This window comes from Lissotriton helveticus, chromosome 6 (assembly GCF_964261635.1).
Source record: "Lissotriton helveticus chromosome 6, aLisHel1.1, whole genome shotgun sequence".
NCBI lineage: Eukaryota > Metazoa > Chordata > Amphibia > Caudata > Salamandridae > Lissotriton > Lissotriton helveticus.
The window spans coordinates 1174765441-1174785772 of NC_136067.1; the positions used below are offsets into that span (position 1 = coordinate 1174765441).

Genomic DNA, 20332 nt, shown 5'->3' on the forward strand with positions numbered 1-20332 from the left:
ACATTAGGAACAGAAATGAAACATAATGAGAAACATTACAAAACAACAGGTTGCAAAAACATACGTTACTTACATAAGGTAATAGTGACAATTGTGAGCAAACAAAATACATGAGGTAGTAAAAACTATGAGCAACCAAAAATACATGAGGTAGTAAAGGTAATAGTGACAATCGTGAGCAAACAAAATACTTGAGTAAAAATTGTGAGCAACCAGAATACATGGGTAGTAAAGGTAATAGTGACAATCGTGAGCAAACAAAATACTTGAGTAAAAATTGTGAGCAACCAAAATACATGAGGTAGTCAAAAGTGCACAAGAGGAAATGAAAGTGACAAGTGTGCAGTTATAAGAGAAAACAGAGTATAATCAGAGGTATAGTCCTGCAATAAGTGCTAGACACTCAGGCTCAGGAACAAGCGTTACATGGGCAAGGTGGCACTTGTACAAGTATCAAAGGCAAAGACATGTGAGAGGTAGCAGCCGTGTGTTGCAAGGGCAGAGTGGTGTGTGCATGTTACAAAAGGGCACCGAACACCAGTACATGGAAAATACTGCAAAAAGGCAGACCCTCCAATCACAGGCATACACTGGAGAGGCACTTCCATAGTCATGGAAAGTAGAAATTATCAGTAGTGGGAAGTCTTCCTCACAAATAGCAAGAGGACGTGAATTACTTTTGGAGGTGTCTCTGGAGGAGGAGAACTTTGAGGTCCCTTTTGAAGGCCTGGGAGGAGGCGGTGGTCCGGAGCTTTTTTTTGTCCTCTCGCGGTTTGTAAATACAAAACATATTGCATTACAAATGCTATAGGTATCACATTTGCGAAAGTTATAACTATTGGCATTGTAAATGACGAAGCTATTAATTTAGCTATTTTAAAAAAAAAAGAAACATAAATAAAAACTTTGCCATTTACAATACCAATAGCTCAAACTTTCCTAATGCGAGACCTATTGCATTGCAAATGCTTGTCATGTAGGGCAATCCATTACCTAAATGTACAAAATGGTGGTGGCTATGCCAAATTGAATCATGCACATCAAATAGCTGCAAAGGTAAGTTAGGGAAGCTTAATCAGAGTAGCAAGCTCAAAAATGGACAGGTGCTTACATGGTATGGCAACCCTGCCACCTAGGTTATAGTAGCCAATAATCAGGAGCCCCTGGTTTGCTATACACAAACAATATACCGAAGCACTCAGAAAGCAGTCCACTGTAATAGTATATAACAGTAGCGGCCCGTCCCCTGCCACCCACAGTGGCGGGCGGGGCCGGAGGAGGGAGGTGAAAAGGGGAGAGGGGATTTGGGGTAAAAAAATAAAATAAATAACTTACCCGAACAACGCTGCTGCATCGCACTCTTCCTCTGGGCACATTCTCCCAGATTGTACTGCGGCCAATCCTGACGATGCATGTAAGCAGCGTCAGGATTGGCCTGAGCGCTTGCAACTTGCATTCCCGAGCAGATTGTGAGCCTGTGCCTGCTCTCTCCCGCCCCAGAGTCGCAGCTGGGGCTGGAGAGAGCTTCACTGCACATGAGGGTTTGGCTGGCCTGAGGCGACCGGCCACACCCTCATGCACAGTTAAGGGTGTGCCCACCAGCAGTTTCATCCCATTTGGACCCGCCCCAAGACTAGTCAGAGTCCTGGGGGCGGGTCCAGGTGGAATAAAATAAAACATAATAAAACTTGTTTAACTGCTTCCATGCTCACGATGGAATGGTTCTGTCTTGAACACAAGTGCAAGTGTGCTCATGACAGAACCATTCCGTCATGAGTACACTTGCAAAAAATCCCTCTGCTGTAAACGGCAGAGGGATTTCCCCTTTTTTTTTGTCTTGGGAGGTGGGGAAGAGCTTCTCCAACCTCCCGAGGCCTGTTTTTGGTTTTCATTGTAATGATGATCGAGCGCCTGGCGCTCTGTCGTCATTACAACGAAAACAAAACTGAAACTTAGTTTTAGTTTCACAGTTTCAGTAACTGTGGGCCTACCTTAACCCCCCAAGCACTGAAACACATGGGAGAGGTAATGTTGGAAAGAGGAGAATCTCCCCTGAGGTATCATTTTATTCGGGCGAACAAGGGAAAAGCTGGGTGGTAGGATATTTGTGCCAGCATGGTGATTCCCCTCAAAAATATGTGGAAAAAGCGATTTTGTCAGCTAAATTTGAGGTTTGCAGGGGATTCTGGGTAGGGAAACATTGGGGCATCCACGCAAGCCATACCTCACTGGACTCCCCAGGGTGCCTAGTTTTTAGAAATGTGTGGGTTAGGTAGGTTTCTCTAGAAACCAAAAACCCAGGCCCCCCCTGCAAAACCAGAACGTTTTGTGATAAGTAATTTTGATGTCTCCACAATACGTTTTGGTCCCTTGCCTGTCGCGGGTACTTGGCCCACCCACACAAGTGAGATACCATTTTTATCAGGAGACCTGGGGAAACGCTGGGTGAGAGGAAATTTGTGTCAGGCCGGTGATCCCACAACTTTTCCACACAGAAATTTGAGAAAGTTTTGATTTTTTTCAGCAAAATATGAGGTTTGCAGGAGATTCTGGGTAAGAGAACCTGGTGAGAGCCACACAAGTCACCCTATTCTCGATTCCCCAGGGTGTCTAGTTTATAACAAATGTATAGGTTTGCTAGGTTTCCTTAGGTGCCGGCAGAGTTAGGGTTCAAAATCTACAGCTAGGCCTTTTGCAAAAAAAAGGCTCTGTTTTCACTGTAAAAATGTGGTGTGTCCACGTTGCATTCTATGCTGTTTCCTCTCTCCTGCACTAGGCCTACCCACACAAGTGAGGTACCACTTTTTCGGAAGACTTTGTGGAATGCAGGGTGGTGAGAATTTTGTTGATCCATGCAGATGCCAGAACTTTCCATCACAGAAATGTGAGGAAAATGTTTTTTTTTTTTTTTTTTTACAAAGTTTGACCTTAGCAAGGTATTTTGGATAAGAGAACCTGATGAGAGCCAGAGAAGTCACCCCATCCTGGATTCCCCTGGATGTCTAGTTTTCAAACCTGTATAGGTGTGCTAGGTTTCCCTAGGTGCCGGCAGAGCTAGGGTACAAAATCTACAGCTAGGCAAAACAGGGTCAATTTTCACTGTAAAAATGTGGTGTGTCCATGTTGCATTTTGGGTCATTTCCTTTCGAGGACACTAGACCTACCCACAGAAGTGAGGTACCATTTTTAGCGGGTTACTTGGGGGGGGGAATACAGAATTTTAGGGCAACTGTTATTACCTATTCACTTTCAATGCCTTTCTGCCTTCCAAATGTAAGATAATGTGTAAAAAATAAATCACTTTGAAAAAAATCCTATAATTCACATCCTAGTATAGGTACCTATAATTTCTTAGATGTGCAAATAGCTACTGTTTCTAAACTCTATATTTTGTTCCCATTTCAGAAATACATCGGTGTCTTTCATACCGATGTTTCACTATTTATACTTTCCCAAATGAATTGCTAAATACCCAGTACACAATAATGAATGAATGAATGAATGAATACTTTGTTTGGTTACTCAAAACCATTACATTCAACAAAAGTACAAAATTACAAAAGTTAAAACCAAGGGAGTTTCGGGGGATCAGTCTATGTGGTAGCTCCCTGAGCACTGGTGGATACAGTAGATAGGGTTCATAGTAAGACATGGGTCTGCAAAGTCTCTATATGTTCGAACCCACGGAGGCCGTCAGCATGGACCGTGTCTGATGGATAAACTTTCCAAAAGAGGCCATGTATTGTACCGTGGTCAGAGTGTAGAGATGGTTGATCGCCTCCTTTGCAGTACGTGACCCTGCTTGTCTTAGGATTGGCCTAAGATAGAGACTGCGAGCCGTGCGCAGTGCCGGGCAGCAGAATAGAAGATGGGCCAATGACACTCGTTTATACCTGCAAAGCCTACATTCCTGGGCTCCTGAACCGACCTGTCCGAAGGCGTATAATTCTTTGAGGGGCAGCAAATGTAGTCTGTAGGCTAAAATCTTGTGAAGGGCTGCGCGGCCCACGGCCTGCGTGAGATGATGTTTAGGATTGTGCAGGATGTGCGGCAGGCATAGAGACTCGTGGAAGTCTTTTCTTGCCAGAGACTCCAGATCCATTTCCCGTGACCGCGCGCGTACTTGTTTTTTGACCGAGTTTTTGATGGCGGTGTAATTGACGTGATCGGGGTTCCAAGACTCGATGGCAAGATTGAGATGATCCTTTGCCGCATTGAGAATGGACGACCAGGGATTCCCGGGTTCTCTGAAGATGCATTTCAGGGCTGCCTTGAGTGTGTTCTCGTGTGCCTCCATTGTTAGAATGTAATATTTACTTAGGGCGGCCATCTCTTCCAGTTTTTGCTGGTTGAGTGAGAACTCCAGGCGGACAAGCGTGTTTCTGGTGCACCTTGGTAGATGGAATAGTCTCTTGTAGGCTCTACAGTGAATTTTTTCTAGGTCTTTGTTCAGTTTTCCCGGGAATGCCTGTTGAGCGTAATTGAGAGCCGGCATTAGCTTGGCTTTGAGTACTCTTAGGATGGCCGTTGTAGATGGGCTATATAAGGAGGCTTGCAGCTTGCAGATGGCGTAGGTGATGGTTTTACCTTTGCCTTGGATAGTCTTTAAATGGGCGCTTGAAAGCCCCGACTCCTGGAAACAGATGCCCAAATAGGTGTACCGCTGTGTACTTTCCAGCGAGAGATGACCAAGCCTCCATCTTATTGGTTTTTTCTTTGGGTAATGTCCGAAGATAATAACTTTTGACTTGGATGAATTTGCTACAAGCCTATTTTTGTCGTTGTATGTGGCAAGTGCGGTCAGCGCCTTTTGTAGCCCAATTCTCGTATGGTCCAGGAGTACCAGGTCATCAGCATATTGCATAAATTAAATTTTGGTCCCTCCGATCTTTGGGATAGCCAAGGCTGCCCCAGTCAAGGCCCTCTCCATGTCTGCTGTGTATAAGTTAAACAACAATGGGGCTAGCACGCACCCTTGTTTTAGGCCTCGATCTGTGTCAATCTTCGCGGATGCGTGGTCCCGCGAGAGTTTGATTCTCACCCACGTTTTTTGGTACAGGGACTGGATCGCTCTTAACAAGGATGGATTGATGTTCCATTGAACCAGCTTTCTCCACAGAATTGTGCGATCTACCCCATCGAACGCCGCCGAGTAGTCAATGAAGCAGGCGAATAAGGGGGGGCTTTTGCGTGACCGCGCTTGATGGACCAAAAAAGAAAGTGCGGTGATGTTATCGACTTTGGCGGACCCAGGTGTAAATCCGGTTTGGCAGAGTGGGAGAAGGCCTTCTTCGCTCGTCCAGTCTGCGAGGTCCCTCAAGATGGCACTAGCGTAGGCTTTTCCCTCGATGTCCAGGAGGGCGATCATGCGGTAGTTTGATGGTTCTGTTTTGGGGCCTTTTTGTGGATTGGCTGTAAGAGCGAGCCTCTCCATGAGTCTGGTACATCCCCCAGGAGCCAGCATTCGGTGTACAGATGGGTCAGGTTTTTGGACCAAAAGTCAATGTTTGCTTTGAATAAGTGTCCAGGAAGGCCGTTAGGACCCGGAGCACCGTTTTGTCTGAGGTTTTGTAGAATTTTGGACACTAACAGTTTTCCGGGCGGAGTTTTCTGCTCGGTGATGGGGTCTAGTTAGACTCCTGCGGTAGATGCTTCATTTTGCTTGTTGACAGGGCCGTCTTCGGTGTAGAGTGTTTTTACATGGGCGACCCAGATGGAAGCTTCAAGAGAGTGTTCTCTATGGTTTGAGCCTCGTCCCAGGTTGCTTAAATAGTACCAAAACTCTTGCGATTTTCCTGGGCTCAACAAGTCAAAGATTTTCAGCCATTGTGCTTCACAATAGTCTCGTTTTGCTGCCCAAACCTTCTTCGAGTGACTTTTTTTGGCCTCTTGTAATTGTTTCTTATTTGGGCTTGTGCCAATTTTGCGAAAGACTTTGCGTTTCATGTTCAGTTGTTTAGCGCTTTTTTAAAATTTCTGCGTTGTATCCATATGCGGTTGGAGGATGCCAACGAGTAGTCATATCTGTATTCCCACGAAGAATCGCCGCCAGGGTCCCTGTTATCACGTTCGAGGTTGCTATTGCACCCTTTTTCTGTTCACTCGGTGGCCAGCCTGTCCACTGGTTTGCCCAGTTGTTAAATGTAGTAGTTACGGTCTGTCCCCATTTGATTCTTCTGGGCAGCTTTATTAATTCTTCACCGTCGGCTGCTCCAATGCATTGAAGCCTATGGCGTGTGTCCACTGTGAAGTTCAACGGGATGGTTAAGGCAGCGTGGTCACTGTCGCTGCGCGGGTGAACTGAGAAGTTTAACATTAGGGGTTGCAGTTTATTACTTAGGATGATGTAGTCGATTGTTGTTTTGTTGTTGTATTTGGGACCGACAAAGGACCCTGGGCTATTCTTTAGGAGGACTGAATGCGCTGTCGCCAGCTTGTAGGATTTTAATAGGTTGTTCAGTGCGTTAGTGGCCCCGAGCGGATGACTTCGTGTGGTTGGTACCCCTATGTTGTGGATGTTGAAATCGCCAAGAATAATACATTCTAAGGACGAAAATTGGAGCAATAAGGACTCTAAGTGGTTTATTAGCGTGGCCGAGTTGGATGTGGGCCCATGTGGGTTATGATGGAGGTTGATTAATAAAAATGAGAAATTACCGTTTATCGAACGGCGGCCTTTCAAGATGCCTGCCTGAAGGGTGTCCGGGAGGTTAGGTATTTCCACAAATTCCAGTTTCAGCGAGTGTTTTATATAGACGCATATCCCTCCTGATGGTCTTCCGAATATGTTGTTTTTTTTTGCTGGTTTTCCATATTCTGCATATCCTCTTAATGAGAGAGGGTGGATCTGCCAGGATTCTTGTATGCAGATTATGTCCGCCTCCTCCATAAATTTCACTGTGGTTTGGTTAAGGAGCAACTTCTATAGCCCTGCGACATTCCAGGTCATGATTTTCAAGCTGTCCAGAGACCGATTTTTGTCTGAGGATTTTGGGTGCACGTTAGTCATGCTTCGGTGGGGATGCCCTGAGTCATTAGGGCAATATCAGTTAGGATCTGGGATTTAGTGCTAGCGGCAGCCAAGACCCTTCTTTGCTCGCGCGTCCCAATGTTGCGCATATGCGTGTACCCTGGATCGAGTTAGTTGTTATCTTGATTGGGGTTCTGTTTAATGGGCCGGTATTTATGCCACCTTGGGACCCTTGAAGGATGGGCACCGCATTTGGCACGTGGGTGGGGGGAGCATGCGAGCGTGAGTTCCCTCTGGCAAGTTGTACCGTGTTTCCCGACTGGAAATACGCGGAGTGTGTTTTTAAAATTAGGGGGTATTTTTGTGCAGGCTTGGATTTTATTTTTATACCCCCGCTTTCCAATAGCTTATGCTGAATTTTCAGAGCCTCGGCCATATCCGGGCTCGTGAAGGTTAGCTCCGTGGTTTCATTTTTCTCCTCCACGTGTGGCGGCAGGAAGGAGATGGTTTCAATGTCTGTGGTTTTTATTCCTTCCAGCCCTGGGATGTTTGCGCAAAGTGTTAAAAGATTGCTGCGGCATAGTCTGGGTACAGCATAATTTTCCGATCCTGGGATTGGGTGTGATTTAATTGGCAGGCGGGGTCCACCGCCTGGCCGCCTGTTTGTGGTGGCTGTACTGCGCCAGGTGGGGGGGGCGTTTGCCTGCCTGTTTAGCCTCATTGACCGCTGAGAGGCCGCCATGAGTGGTAAGCTGGGTGGGCCATTATTGGACGGCATGTTTTCAGTGTCCTTGAGATCTATGGCATCCGATGGCGCATGGGGCACTCGGCGCATCAACGTTGATTGAGCGACGATCTGAGAGTTGTTTGGGCGTGGGTCGTATTCACTTGGGTGGTCTTGAATCGCTTCCACGGAGCTTTGTCCTTGTGGGTTATTTGCTTGATTTTTTGTTGGTGCTGTTAGAGCTAGCTGAGGGGCTGCGAGAGGGGCCAACATCCCCGGGACTATAGCTGCATTGGTTAAGTGACAGACTTCAGGCGTTGGCTCCGTTATTTCTAGTGTTTTGGTAATTACTGCCAGTTGGGTCGTTTCCTGACTCTCGATGTGGCCAGGCGTCTGGTTGTCAGGCCGTAGCCATTCCCGGATGGATATGGAAGCAAGAGATTTATTTTTGTTCGCCTTGTTGAATTTTTTTTATTTTTTCTTATTTTTCCTGGATAAATTTTGAAGATCTAGGCTGGTCATGTAAATGTAAATGTACAGGAATTTATATATATAAGATTTTGTCTTCTTTGTGAGTTTCTGTGCTGTAATTTTGCGAGTTTTTTAAGCCTTGTGTTTTTAGAGGGTCTAGAGCTGGGACATGTGCGATTGGATCCTTGGTCTTACTAGCTTCTTTCTTGAGATCCTCTATTAGTGTGGTCATGATGTTTGGGAGTTTTTCTAGATTGTGCAGAATTGGACTGCAACTACATGACTCAGGCTTGAAATGTGTGCTATCCTGTGCTCTGCGGATCAGGGAATTCAGTTGATCCAGTTTGGAATCAATCCCAGAGATTAGGTTTGCAACTGTTTGTAGTATATTTATCTGGGCGTCAAGCTTGTCTGCGTGCATTATTGCGGCCCCTGTCATTAAGAGGAGTGTCTCGTTGATCAGTGATAGATGGTCTACAATCACTGGAGGCCTCTCCCCCCTGTCCGTGCGGCTGCTCACTGACGTTGATAGTTGAGCCATTTTGTCTTGTTACAGGAGGCTCCAGCTCGACGGGTTCGGGGACTGGATTTGCCGGGCGGCCAGTAATTCTGGAATTCCTCCTCCTTCATTGGTTTCATAAGTGCTGCTGGGCGCGTCGAGCATGTGCACTCTGTTTGCCGAAGCTCTTCTTTCGTTGTCAGAGTGTGTGCTGTTGGGTGTGTCAGACGTGGGGACCCCATTTGGGGTCGTAGTCGATTGAGGGTCTTCCAGTGATTGGTGGGTCAGAGTTGTTGTTCTCATATGATCGAACCTGGGTGTGACCCTGTCTGATGCCTCTAACTTGAGGGGTTTTCCGCCCTGGAGCATAGTTATTATAGGTGATAGAGGTATTCCTAGTGCCCGGGTGGCAATGGGGCTAGGGGTTTGACCGTCCTCCGATGTTTTATTAGGCGGTGTGCAACTTGGAGACCTAGGTGGTTCAGCTGAACTTGTTACCAGAGGGCATAAGAAGCTTCTTATGTCTCTGTTTCCTAGGGACCCAGTAGTGATTACGTTGGCGCCGGTCGCGACGTCTGGGAAGTGAAGTTGAGTGGACTATAGCACTTCCCAACTGGTGCTGCTTGCGACGGTGGTGGGATCGATGTCAATGCTGGAAACGCAATAGATGGACCTGGGGACGTCTGCGTTGCTCCAGTGGTTCCAGGTATTCCTGAGAGTCCCCCGTCGCAGTGCCCTAGCCCAGGGTAGAGACCCCCGCTCCCGGGGGGTAGAAAAGCTTCGCCTTCCGTCTCCTAGCTGATCTATGGGGGCGAGGCTTTTCCTGTGCTTGTAGTAAGGTCGAGTTTCTAGTCCTCATTGTTTTGCCCTGTTTAAGTTGTCTTTTCCTGGTGAGTTGTGCTCGGCGGCGGGGGGGGAGGGGTGGTGATGGGACAGCCGAGGGCAGCGTGTTCTCCTGTGTGGGGGGTCGCCGCGATGAACGGATAGAATTCCCCCTCCCCCTGCCGCTCAGTCCAGCTAAAAGCCGCTGCCCGCTGCCTCTGTCCCAATAAAGCTGGCCAGGGTGATAAAAGATCTGGCTTTGCTCTTGCTCTGCATGTGCTCCGCCCCCAGCCCCCAGCTGGTGCTTGCTGCCTTGCTGCCTTGGTATTGACTCACCGGCACACGAGTCCTCTTGTCCTCCGGCTCCTGCACCAGCACCAGTTCCTCTCTCTACCCGGGGTTAGCCGGTTAACCGGTTCTCTATTCTTCTAATCGCGACCCTTCTCAGCCGCTGGGGGGGCCAAACGTAGCAAGCCCCCGCTGTGGCGGTGTTGTTATCACAGCGCTTGGAGCACAGCGCTCACACCTGCCTGCGACACTTTCAGCGGCGGGGCAGTGGGGGACGGTGGGGGGGGCCAAAGTGACAGGCTTCTCCCCACCCCCGCTGTGGCGGTGTTGTTATCTCAGCGCTTGGAGCAGCGCTCACACCTGCCCGCAGCACCGCGCTCCTTGCTTGCGGCTCGCGGTGCGCGGCTCACCGCTGTACTGTACTGCTGACCACGACGACCCAGTAGCCTCACGGTCAGCCTCGCAGTCGGGCTGGCAGGCAGATCGAGGCCAGCGGCGGACCCGCTATTTCCTCGTTCCTCGTTCTTCCCCGGGTTCCGTAGGTTCTTCGGCTCCTCAACGGGCGCGGTGGGAGCAGCAGTCACCGCGTCCGTCTCGACGAAGATGGCGTTCTCTGGCGAATCAAAACTCACGGGCTCCCTCCAGTGGGCAGCAGATGGTGATATGTGCTAGTGTGGTCTCACAAAACTTGAGGGGATGCAGAAGCAGTTATGCCAGCTCCAACATTGCTGCTTCTGTACTGATGCACACCCTTTCTTTTGCTATACCGCGCTTACTGGAACATGGTTTCTTCGACCTTCCATCAAATTTGAGGCCAGTTGGAGTACACAGATGGTGCCAGCTATGCAGGTGAGATGATTAAACTGCCTCTCGCAGTTGTGCTGCCGGCAAAGCTGTGGGCTCAGTCTTGGCTCAGACGGCACTCTCTTGAAGATCACAAACTGGCACAACACAGCCTCCAGACGCTCGGGCGCTCCTTCCGCGGCTCTGCGACACCAGCGCGGCCCCTAACCCGGAAGCTTTGCAATGCTGGTTCTGCGGTTTTGCCGGTTCTATCCCGAGAGGTTTATCGGCTTCTCACCCTTCTCGGGGGGACACTACCATTGCAGCTGCCGCCGCCGCTCTCCTGCTGCTGCTCGTGTGCCTGCTTCCGCTCTCGCTCTCGCTCTCACTCTCACTAAACCCGGAATGGAACCCAGGGACCAGTAATCAATACGATCAACACCCCCAGTACACAATAAAAAAAACATTGCAAGACGCTGCTCAGTTATTGACTCTGGGTTCCTCGGGTTCTTGGTGAACCAACAAATCCTATATATCCCCACAACCAGAAGGGTCCAGCGGATGTAACGGTATATTGCTTTCTAAATCTGTAATACTTAGAAGAAGTTACACGTGAAAATATGGGCACAAAGGGCTGTTTTTTTTAACTAATTTTAAATTCTTCCTATTTTCAACTGTTAGTTTCTATATAAGAAAACCTTGAAGGATCTACACAAATGACCTCTTGCTGAATTCAGAATTGTCTTCTTTTCAGAAATGTATAGCTTTCCAGGATCCATTATTGCTTTCATACCCATTTTTACCATTAACTAGAAGGAGGTTGAAATAACCAAAAATAGGCATATACAAGTAAAATGCCAAAACTGTGTAAAGGAAATTTAGTTTTCTGACAAAAGTCTGTTGGTCCCTGAAAGCTGAGAAGATGGTGATTTCAGCAGCACAAAACCTCTGTTGATACCATTTGCAAGCAAATAAAACAGACGCTTTCATCTGCAGCACTTTTTCAAATGGGAATCAACAAACCCTGGGTACCTTTAAAATCCCCAGGATGTTGGAAGAAAAGGGTGCAAATTTGGCATAGATACCTTATGTGGTCAAAAGTTACAGGGGCCTAAGCGTGAACTACCTCAAATAGCCAAAAAAAATCTTAGCATGGGGGGGGCCTAGCAGCAAAGGATTTAAAACCCCTTTTATTATCGTTTTATTTCTGGGTGGTGACAGGGGGTGGCGCTCCGTCGCCCTAATGTAGTGGCAGCTGCTGGTTTATAATTGAATATAATAATCTTCTTAATTCAGACTCAAAGTATATAGAATATGTTTTATTCTTTGTATAAACAATTGTAATCTCTGTTGTTGATGTTGTCTTTAATACAAGCAAAAAGCCTATTTGCTTGTATTGAAGACAACATCAACAACAGAGAGTACAATTGTTTGTGCAAAGAATAAAACTTATATTATATATACTTTGAGTCTGAAATCAGAAGATTTATATATTGTATTATCTACTGTTACTGTGGACTGCTTTCTGGGTGCTTCTGTATTTTGTTTAATGAAAATCCATTACCTTATCAACAACTTTTACACCGCCTCTTCCATCGCAAGAGGAGGAACAGATGCATTGCCATGATCTTAAGAGGGCCCTTAATTTTTGCAACGAAAGAACCAGGGAATTTTCACCGGATGACCAACTGTCTGCCAGGTTTTCGGAACAAAGAAGGGCAAGGTGGTACAGAAAAGAACCATCTCTATATGGATGATGTTGTGACCTGTATTTTTTTTCTCGCATTTTCATCAATTAGGGTCATGTGTTTTGCCTTTTGCTTCGTGCATTAATTCTGTCAAAAGTTTCTGTAAGGAAAGGAGCTATGTTGTAACAGATTGCCTTATTTATTAATATTTATGGGTTAGCCAAAAACGAGCCCCCAGAAGATTTGTGTGCTCTATACACCAGGGCAAAACCTGCTACTATGGTGCTAGCCTGCAGGGTATCTGTTAGATTTGGGGGTCTCTAGTTGGCAGAGGTAGGTACCTTTGATCAAATAGGGACCCTTGCGTCTAGTCAGGGTAAAAGGGTACACTCCTAAACTAACCCTTGCTCATCCCCTTTGTAGCTTGGCACGAGCAGACAGGCTTATCTCAGAGGCAGTGTGTAAAGCATTTGTGAACACATACAGTAACCCAGTGACAACACTACAGATGGACACCACACAATTTGTAGTATAAAAATAAGTATTTTTATTTAGACTTAACACATGACCACAAACGACAACAATCCACAATACAGTACTTTAAAAATGGTAGAAATAGCTTAGTTCTCTTTAGATGTAATATGCAACACTTTGAGTTCAATGTACCTTTGTATGCGTAACGCTATACAACGAAAGTGTTGCTGGGAAGGTGATGCGTCGGTTCCTTACACGCAAGAACGGTGATGTGTCGGGTCCCAACTGCTTTGTAGGGGATGCGTTGGTTCTTCTCCGCGTGGGGAGGTGATGCGTGGGTTTCTCACTGCACTTCTGTGGCGATGCGACCAGCAGCGCCGAGATGCGATGAAAATCCGGTGCAATGAAACAAAATGGCGTCTTCTTGATGCGACATGATGCGTGCACGTCCGACGGCCGTGCGGCGACTCAACAAATCTTCTGAGCCGCGACAGGCCCTGCGACACGCTTCTCTGGTGATGCGACGGCGACACTCTTCTCTGGTGATGCGAGGCGCTTCGGGTGATGCGATGGCGACAGCGGCGATATGCTTCTCTGGTGATGCGACGGCGTCTGCTGTGACGGCGACACACTTCTCCGGTGATGCAACGGCTGTGGCGATGACATGCTTCTTCGTCTTGAGTTGCGCTTATAGCTCCCAGCGACACTCAGTCTCTTAGAAGGCCCAGCTCAACAGCAGGCACTTCAATTCCCAGCAAGGGAAGGCAGGGGAGCTGGTTGGTGAAGTCGGTTGTCCCTGAGACTGCAGCAGGAGGCAAGCTCTATCTCAAGTCCTTGGAGAGCCATTACAAGTTGATTTGAAAGTAGCACAAAGTTCTTTCTCCTTTCTTTGGCAATCCGGCAACTACTGTAGGCCAATCCCCCAAACAGCACTCAGCTTAGGGATAGTCTCCTCCTCAGTTGCTCTGGTTCCTCTCCTCAGTAAAGGTTCTTCTTTCCCAAAAGTGATCTAAAGTTCTGAGGTTTGGGTCCCCTCTTTTATACTCCTTTTCCCTTTGCTCTCTGAAGGCAGAGAGGCTTTGCCTAGTCCAAACCAGTTCTGGTCAGTCCTGGAGCACTTTGTTGACAAGATCTTCTTTCCTTTCGCAGTGTAGGCCAGGGACATGAGACGCACCACAGGAGGTGGAGTAAGCATAGTGGAGGGAAGGCACAGCCCTATTCAGGTCCCAGGTGCAACTCCTCCCACCCATCTACATGCAGATCTCTCTATTCAACCCTGTGATGACTAACCCTGTCTCCTGGAATCCCCCAGCCCCTGTCACTCAAACTCCAGACAAGAAATACACAACCTAGCAGAGGCAGGCTTCGATAGTTAGGCAAGGAAATACTTACTTTCTATAAGTGGTATTTCCAAACACAGAACTATTATGACATGCCACACACATCAGGGCATGTCCTACCTTTTACCTACAATGCACCCTGCCCTTGGGCCTACCATAGTGGTGACTAATATGCAGAAAAGGGAAGATTTTGGGACTGGCAGGTAGGTGCACTTGCCCAGTCAGCATGGCAGTACCAGACTGCACACAGGCTCTGCAATAGCAGGCCTGAGACACACTTTTACAGGCTGCTTCTGTGGGTGACACAACCAGTGCTGCACGCCCACCAGCAGGATTTGATTTGCAAGCCCTGGGCACACGCACTGCACTGGACTATGGTCTGACAAGTAAACCAAAGCAGCCAATCATGGAGTCACTAATCAATACATCAATTTACCTTAGGGAGAGCATATGCACTTTAGCACTGATCAGCAGTGGTAACGTGCTCAGAGTCATAAAACCAACAAAAACAGGTCAGACAAAATACAGGAGGAAGGCAAAAAGTTCAGGGATGACCCTGCAAAAAGGGCCAAGCCCAACAGTACCAGTCTGGGACATTTGTGAGGCTGCTACGTGAGTGTCCCCCATACATTTACCAAGCACAACTGTCTGGATAGCCAGGTCAGGTGGGATCGACGTTTTGACTGATCGATCCTGCAGAATTTCCTGATCTGAGTCATTCCGCAGATCCATTACTTGGGAGGTGCTACTTTGGTATCTATCCAAATGGTGAGGAATCTGAGGGTAGAAGTGTCTTTCAGAAGAACAAGTTCCTTACCTTTGGTAACATCTTTTCTGATGGAGAGTCTGTCTAACCTCAGGTTCCTCTCCTGCCCTCCCTCCTCCACGTTCTGTGGATTGATCTTATTAAATCTAATCTTAATAAGACTACAAAGGTTCTGAACACGGTTTCATATGGACTTATGTGGTCTCCGTCTGTTGGCGCAGACAGAGTTCAGAAAGAAACTGATGCCAACTGTGAGCAGGTGCCATATATACACTGGTCCCCACATCACATCTTCACGGGACAGAGGGACACGAGGTAGTACGATGCCTTCTGTTAGTGCAAGGGAGGACTGCTATGCAAAAGCTGCTGGATCCAGTCTGATGCCTGGGCATATTCAAAATCTGAGGAATCTGTGGTCTCTACCAAAAAAGACGTTACTGAAGGTAATTAACTTGTTCATTATGCCTTATTCCCTTTTTATTAGTGCAGGTAAGCTAGTTTGCAACTGCAACTTTTTACTGAACCACAACTAAACATACACACAAATTAACATGTTCTTTGGAGCTTTTGGTGTTTTTCTTTCTCCTGGCACTGTTGACCATGTTTTCAGGCTGAGTTGACCTTGAGATCTGCAACAATGTGTACTCTGTATTAGTGGGTCTTCTTCACTTGTTTATTGACCCTTATTCTCTGGAACAGTTATTCTGAAGCAATTGGCCTTAATATCTGGAAAGGTTTGCCATATACATTGACACAGTTGGCCTTTTGCTTGTCGACAGTTACCCTTATTTTATGGCATTGGTGGCTTTGTCCTCAGCCGGCCTTGTTCTCAGCCACAGCCGGCCTTGTTCTCAGCCACAGCCGGCCTTGTCCTCAGCCACAGCCGGCCTTGTCCTCAGCCACAGCCGGCCTTGTCCTCAGCCACAGCCGGCCTTGTCCTCAGCCACAGCCGGCCTTGTCCTCAGCCACAGCCGGCCTTGTCCTCAGCCACAGCCGGCCTTGTCCTCAGCCGGCCTTGTCCTCAGCCACAGCCGGCCTTGTTCTCAGCCACAGCCGGCCTTGTTCTCAGCCACAGCTGGCTTTGTTCTCAGCCAGCCACAGCTGGCTTTGTTCTCATCTGGCTTTGTTCTCATCTGGCTTTGTTCTCATCTGGCTTTGTTCTCATCTGGCTTTGTTCTCAGCTGGCTTTTTTCTCAGCTGGCTTTTTTCTCAGCTGGGCTTGTTCTTAGCTGGCCTTGTTCTCAGCCACAGCTGCCCTTTTTCTCAGCCACAGCTGCCCTTTTTCTCAGCCACAGCTGCCCTTGTTCTCAGCCACAGCCGCCCTTGTTCTCAGCCACAGCCGCCCTTGTTCTCAGCCACAGCCGCCCTTGTTCTCAGCCACAGCCGCCCTTGTTCTCAGCCACAGCCGCCCTTGTTCTCAGCCACAGCCGCCCTTGTTCACAGCCACAGCCGGCCTTGTTCTCAGCCACAGCCGGCCTTGTTCTCAGCCACAGCCGGCCTTGTTCTCAGCCACAGCCGGCCTTGTTCTCAGCCACAGCCGGCCTTGTTCTCAGCCACAGCCGGCCTTGTTCTCAGCCACAGCCGGCCTTGTTCTCAGCCACAGCCGGCCTTGTTCTCAGCCACAGCCGGCCTTGTTCTCAGCCACAGCCGGCCTTGTTCTCAGCCACAGCCGGCCTTGTTCTCAGCCACAGCTGCCCTTGTTCTCAGCCACAGCCGGCTTTGTTCTCAGCCAGCCACTGCTGGCTTTGTTCTCAGCTGGCCTTGTTCTCAGACACAGCTGGCCTTGTTCTCAGCCACAGCTGGCCTTGTTTGCAGCCACAGCTGGCCTTGTTCGCAGCCACAGCTGGCCTTGTTCGCAGCCACAGCTGCCCTTGTTCGCAGCCACAGCTGCCCTTGTTCGCAGCCACAGCCGGCCTTGTTCACAGCCACAGCCGGCCTTGTTCACAGCCACAGCCGGCCTTGTTCTCAGCCACAGCCGGCCTTGTTCTCAGCCACAGCCGGCCTTGTTCTCAGCCACAGCCGGCCTTGTTCTCAGCCACAGCCGGCCTTGTTCTCAGCCACAGCCGGCCTTGTTCTCAGCCACAGCTGCCCTTGTTCTCAGCCACAGCCGGCTTTGTTCTCAGCCAGCCACTGCTGGCTTTGTTCTCAGCTGGCTTTGTTCTCAGCTGGCCTTGTTCTCAGACACAGCTGGCCTTGTTCTCAGCCACAGCTGGCCTTGTTCTCAGCCACAGCTGGCCTTGTTCTCAGCCACAGCTGGCCTTGTTCGCAGCCACAGCTGCCCTTGTTCGCAGCCACAGCTGGCCTTGTTCGCAGCCACAGCTGCCCTTGTTCGCAGCCACAGCTGCCCTTGTTCGCAGCCACAGCTGCCCTTGTTCGCAGCCACAGCTGCCCTTGTTCGCAGCCACAGCTGGCCTTGTTCTCAGCCACAGCCGGCCTTGTTCTCAGCCACAGCCGGCCTTGTTCTCAGCCACAGCCGGCCTTGTTCTCAGCCACAGCCGGCCTTGTTCTCAGCCACAGCCGGCCTTGTTCTCAGCCACAGCCGGCCTTGTTCTCAGCCACAGCCGGCCCTGTTCTCAGCCACAGCCGGCCCTGTTCTCAGCCACAGCCGGCCCTGTTCTCAGCCACAGCCGGCCCTGTTCTCAGCCACAGCCGGCCCTGTTCTCAGCCACAGCCGGCCCTGTTCTCAGCCACAGCCGGCCCTGTTCTCAGCCACAGCTGCCCCTGTTCTCAGCCACAGCTGCCCCTGTTCTCAGCCACAGCTGCCCCTGTTCTCAGCCACAGCTGCCCCTGTTCTCAGCCACAGCTGCCCCTGTTCTCAGCCACAGCCGGCCCTGTTCTCAGCCACAGCCGGCCCTGTTCTCAGCCACAGCCGGCCCTGTTCTCAGCCACAGCCGGCCCTGTTCTCAGCCACAGCCGGCCCTGTTCTCAGCCACAGCCGGCCCTGTTCTCAGCCACAGCCGGCCCTGTTCTCAGCCACAGCCGGCCCTGTTCTCAGCCACAGCCGGCCCTGTTCTCAGCCAAAGCCGGCCCTGTTCTCAGCCAAAGCCGGCCCTGTTCTCAGCCACAGCCGGCCCTGTTCTCAGCCACAGCCGGCCCTGTTCTCAGCCACAGCCGCCCCTGTTCTCAGCCACAGCCGCCCCTGTTCTCAGCCACAGCCGCCCCTGTTCTCAGCCACAGCCGCCCCTGTTCTCAGCCACAGCCGCCCCTGTTCTCAGCCACAGCCGCCCCTGTTCTCAGCCACAGCCGCCCCTGTTCTCAGCCACAGCCGCCCCTGTTCTCAGCCACAGCTGCCCCTGTTCTCAGCCACAGCCGCCCCTGTTCTCAGCCACAGCTGCCCCTGTTCTCAGCTACAGCCGGCCCTGTTCTCAGCCACAGCCGGCCCTGTTCTCAGCCACAGCCGGCCCTGTTCTCAGCCACAGCCGGCCCTGTTCTCAGCCACAGCCGGCCCTGTTCTCAGCCACAGCCGGCCCTGTTCTCAGCCACAGCCGGCCCTGTTCTCAGCCACAGCCGCCCCTGTTCTCAGCCACAGCCGCCCCTGTTCTCAGCCACAGCCGCCCCTGTTCTCAGCCACAGCCGCCCCTGTTCTCAGCCACAGCTGCCCCTGTTCTCAGCCACAGCTGGTCTTGGTCACTAGCTAAGTCGGCCTTGTTATTTGTGACAGCTGCCCTTAACCTCTAGGACAGTTGACCTTATTTCCTGAACAGTTGGCTATATTCTCGACAAAATCTTGGTTGCACCAGAGTACCAGCCTGTTTCTGAGAAGTGCCTGTACATTCCAATTAAAAGTATTACGTCTCTCACGAGAAGTACAGGTATTCTCCCTCCTTAAATGATAAAGTGCCGGTAGTCCAGACAGACCGGCGCATTTAAAGCCCTATATGTGAAGTGTTTTTGGACCGGTCACAGCCCACAGGAGTGACAGGGACCTACACGCCATGTACACTGGTCCATCTGGCAGTGCTGGACTGCCGATTGCTCGAAAGGCCAATCAAACATAGTCATTCTCTTAATCTTGCAAGTGTATGTGAACAAATATGATACTGCTTTAATTTGTTCACCCCTACTTGTTTTGTGTCTTTGTAGAGTGCAGGTAGCGGACTACATTCAGGTCGTTTGCTTTCCTTGCGCCAAACTCAGGATGCCCTTGCTTCGCAAAGACCCGAAGATAAACACTTACGTTCGTGTAACACGCTATCACCTGCCTGTCCCCATTTTGTGTGAATACTGGAGGCGTTAAGACGACTAACCAGTGTTTATTTAACTCGTTCCCAAGATCCGTTTGTACTTTGCCCTCTACATGAAGTTGTTGGGCACGGAGGCCACATGGCTAGAAACGAATCGGAAAGGGTGGGGCCGCAGTGTTTCTAGGATTTGAGTTCATCTTACTTAAAGGCTTCTCCAGATACGGCATCTGTTCTCAATTCTAGGGTTTCCTTTAAGATCGCCTGCATTTTTTGTCTTGTATTATTTAGAACCAGCAGCGCCACCCTGGGCTCTTTAGCTGCGCGGTGGCTTTCACTTGGTCGTGTTGTTCTTCGTGGGTGAAGTGAAGTGGAAGTAAAGCTCGGCTTCTCTGCCGGGAGTGCCTGCCTCCCCCCCCCCTCTCGCCGGGTCGGCTTTGGGTGGGGTCTGCCGTGCCTCGGTTACGCGCGCGCTGCGGAGATGCGCTCCTCGGTTTCCCTCAGCTAGCTGCGCTCGCGCTCGCCTGCTGTCCTCGTTACTTTGGGCGCACACCATATTATTGCAGGTCACTTGGACATCAGGAAGGAGGGGTTCACCATCTGCGACAGAGGTAGGCGATTGATTTTACTTAACCCCCGTTAAGGTTCAGTTCCAGTAAAGTATTGTAATCTGTGCATGCGGCACACAGTGTGCGAAAGCAAACAGATGTTGAATTGTTTGGCAAAGGCTCTAGTGTGGACAGCCTATTACTCGTCGTCGAAGTTTCGCTTAACGCTACATGTGCTTTAATAGTGATAAAGTCCGGCAACGGGTATGTTTGTGTGGGAAGCTGGCATGACTATGTTATACTTGGACAAAATCACAGAAAATTGCTATTCGTGTGAAGTAATACTAAGTTGGCATAGCCTTTTTCTGATGGTGTTTTTTAAAGGGTGGGGGGGGCACTATTCCAGTGTATTTTGGGATGAACATATTTTGCGGTACAGCGATAAACAAAGCATTTCCGAATGTGTTTTCCAGAATTGTATGTGTATTCTACATTTTTTGGGTATACTTAAAACATCTTTTAAAATATTTGTCAAACCTGTACGGCCCAGTTCAGCAAATAGTGTAGTGAAGCAACGAGATTGATGCCTACCTGTAATATGACATTAACACAAGCACCTTATGTAACTGTGATATTTAATTGAGCTGCTGCTCGGAAAAGAATGTTCCACAAAAATATGGTAGCATGGTTTGGGGCGTTGAGGAGATTTATGTCTGAGTCTGGAAACCAAACTGTAACAGCACCATCCATACTTTGCCGCGTGATGTAAAGTGTGGAC

The 20332-nt window shown here is 49.4% G+C and overlaps 1 protein-coding gene across 20 annotated transcripts in view; it reads left to right on the plus strand.

The window, feature by feature from the left end:
• EPB41L2 (erythrocyte membrane protein band 4.1 like 2) overlaps positions 1-20332 on the plus strand; it is a 1174544-nt gene that overhangs the window by 202653 nt on the left and 951559 nt on the right. For 7 of the 20 annotated variants that reach the window (XM_078648863.1, XM_078648873.1, XM_078648867.1 and 4 more), the window contains exon 1: positions 19239-19617. The exons of 11 other annotated variants lie outside the window; for them this stretch is intronic. The gene's annotated coding sequence lies outside the window, so the exon portion shown is untranslated. Of the gene's footprint in view, positions 1-19142; positions 19618-20332 lie in introns of those variants that run through there. 2 more of the 20 variants (XM_078648869.1, XM_078648877.1) reach the window with 2 other exon arrangements.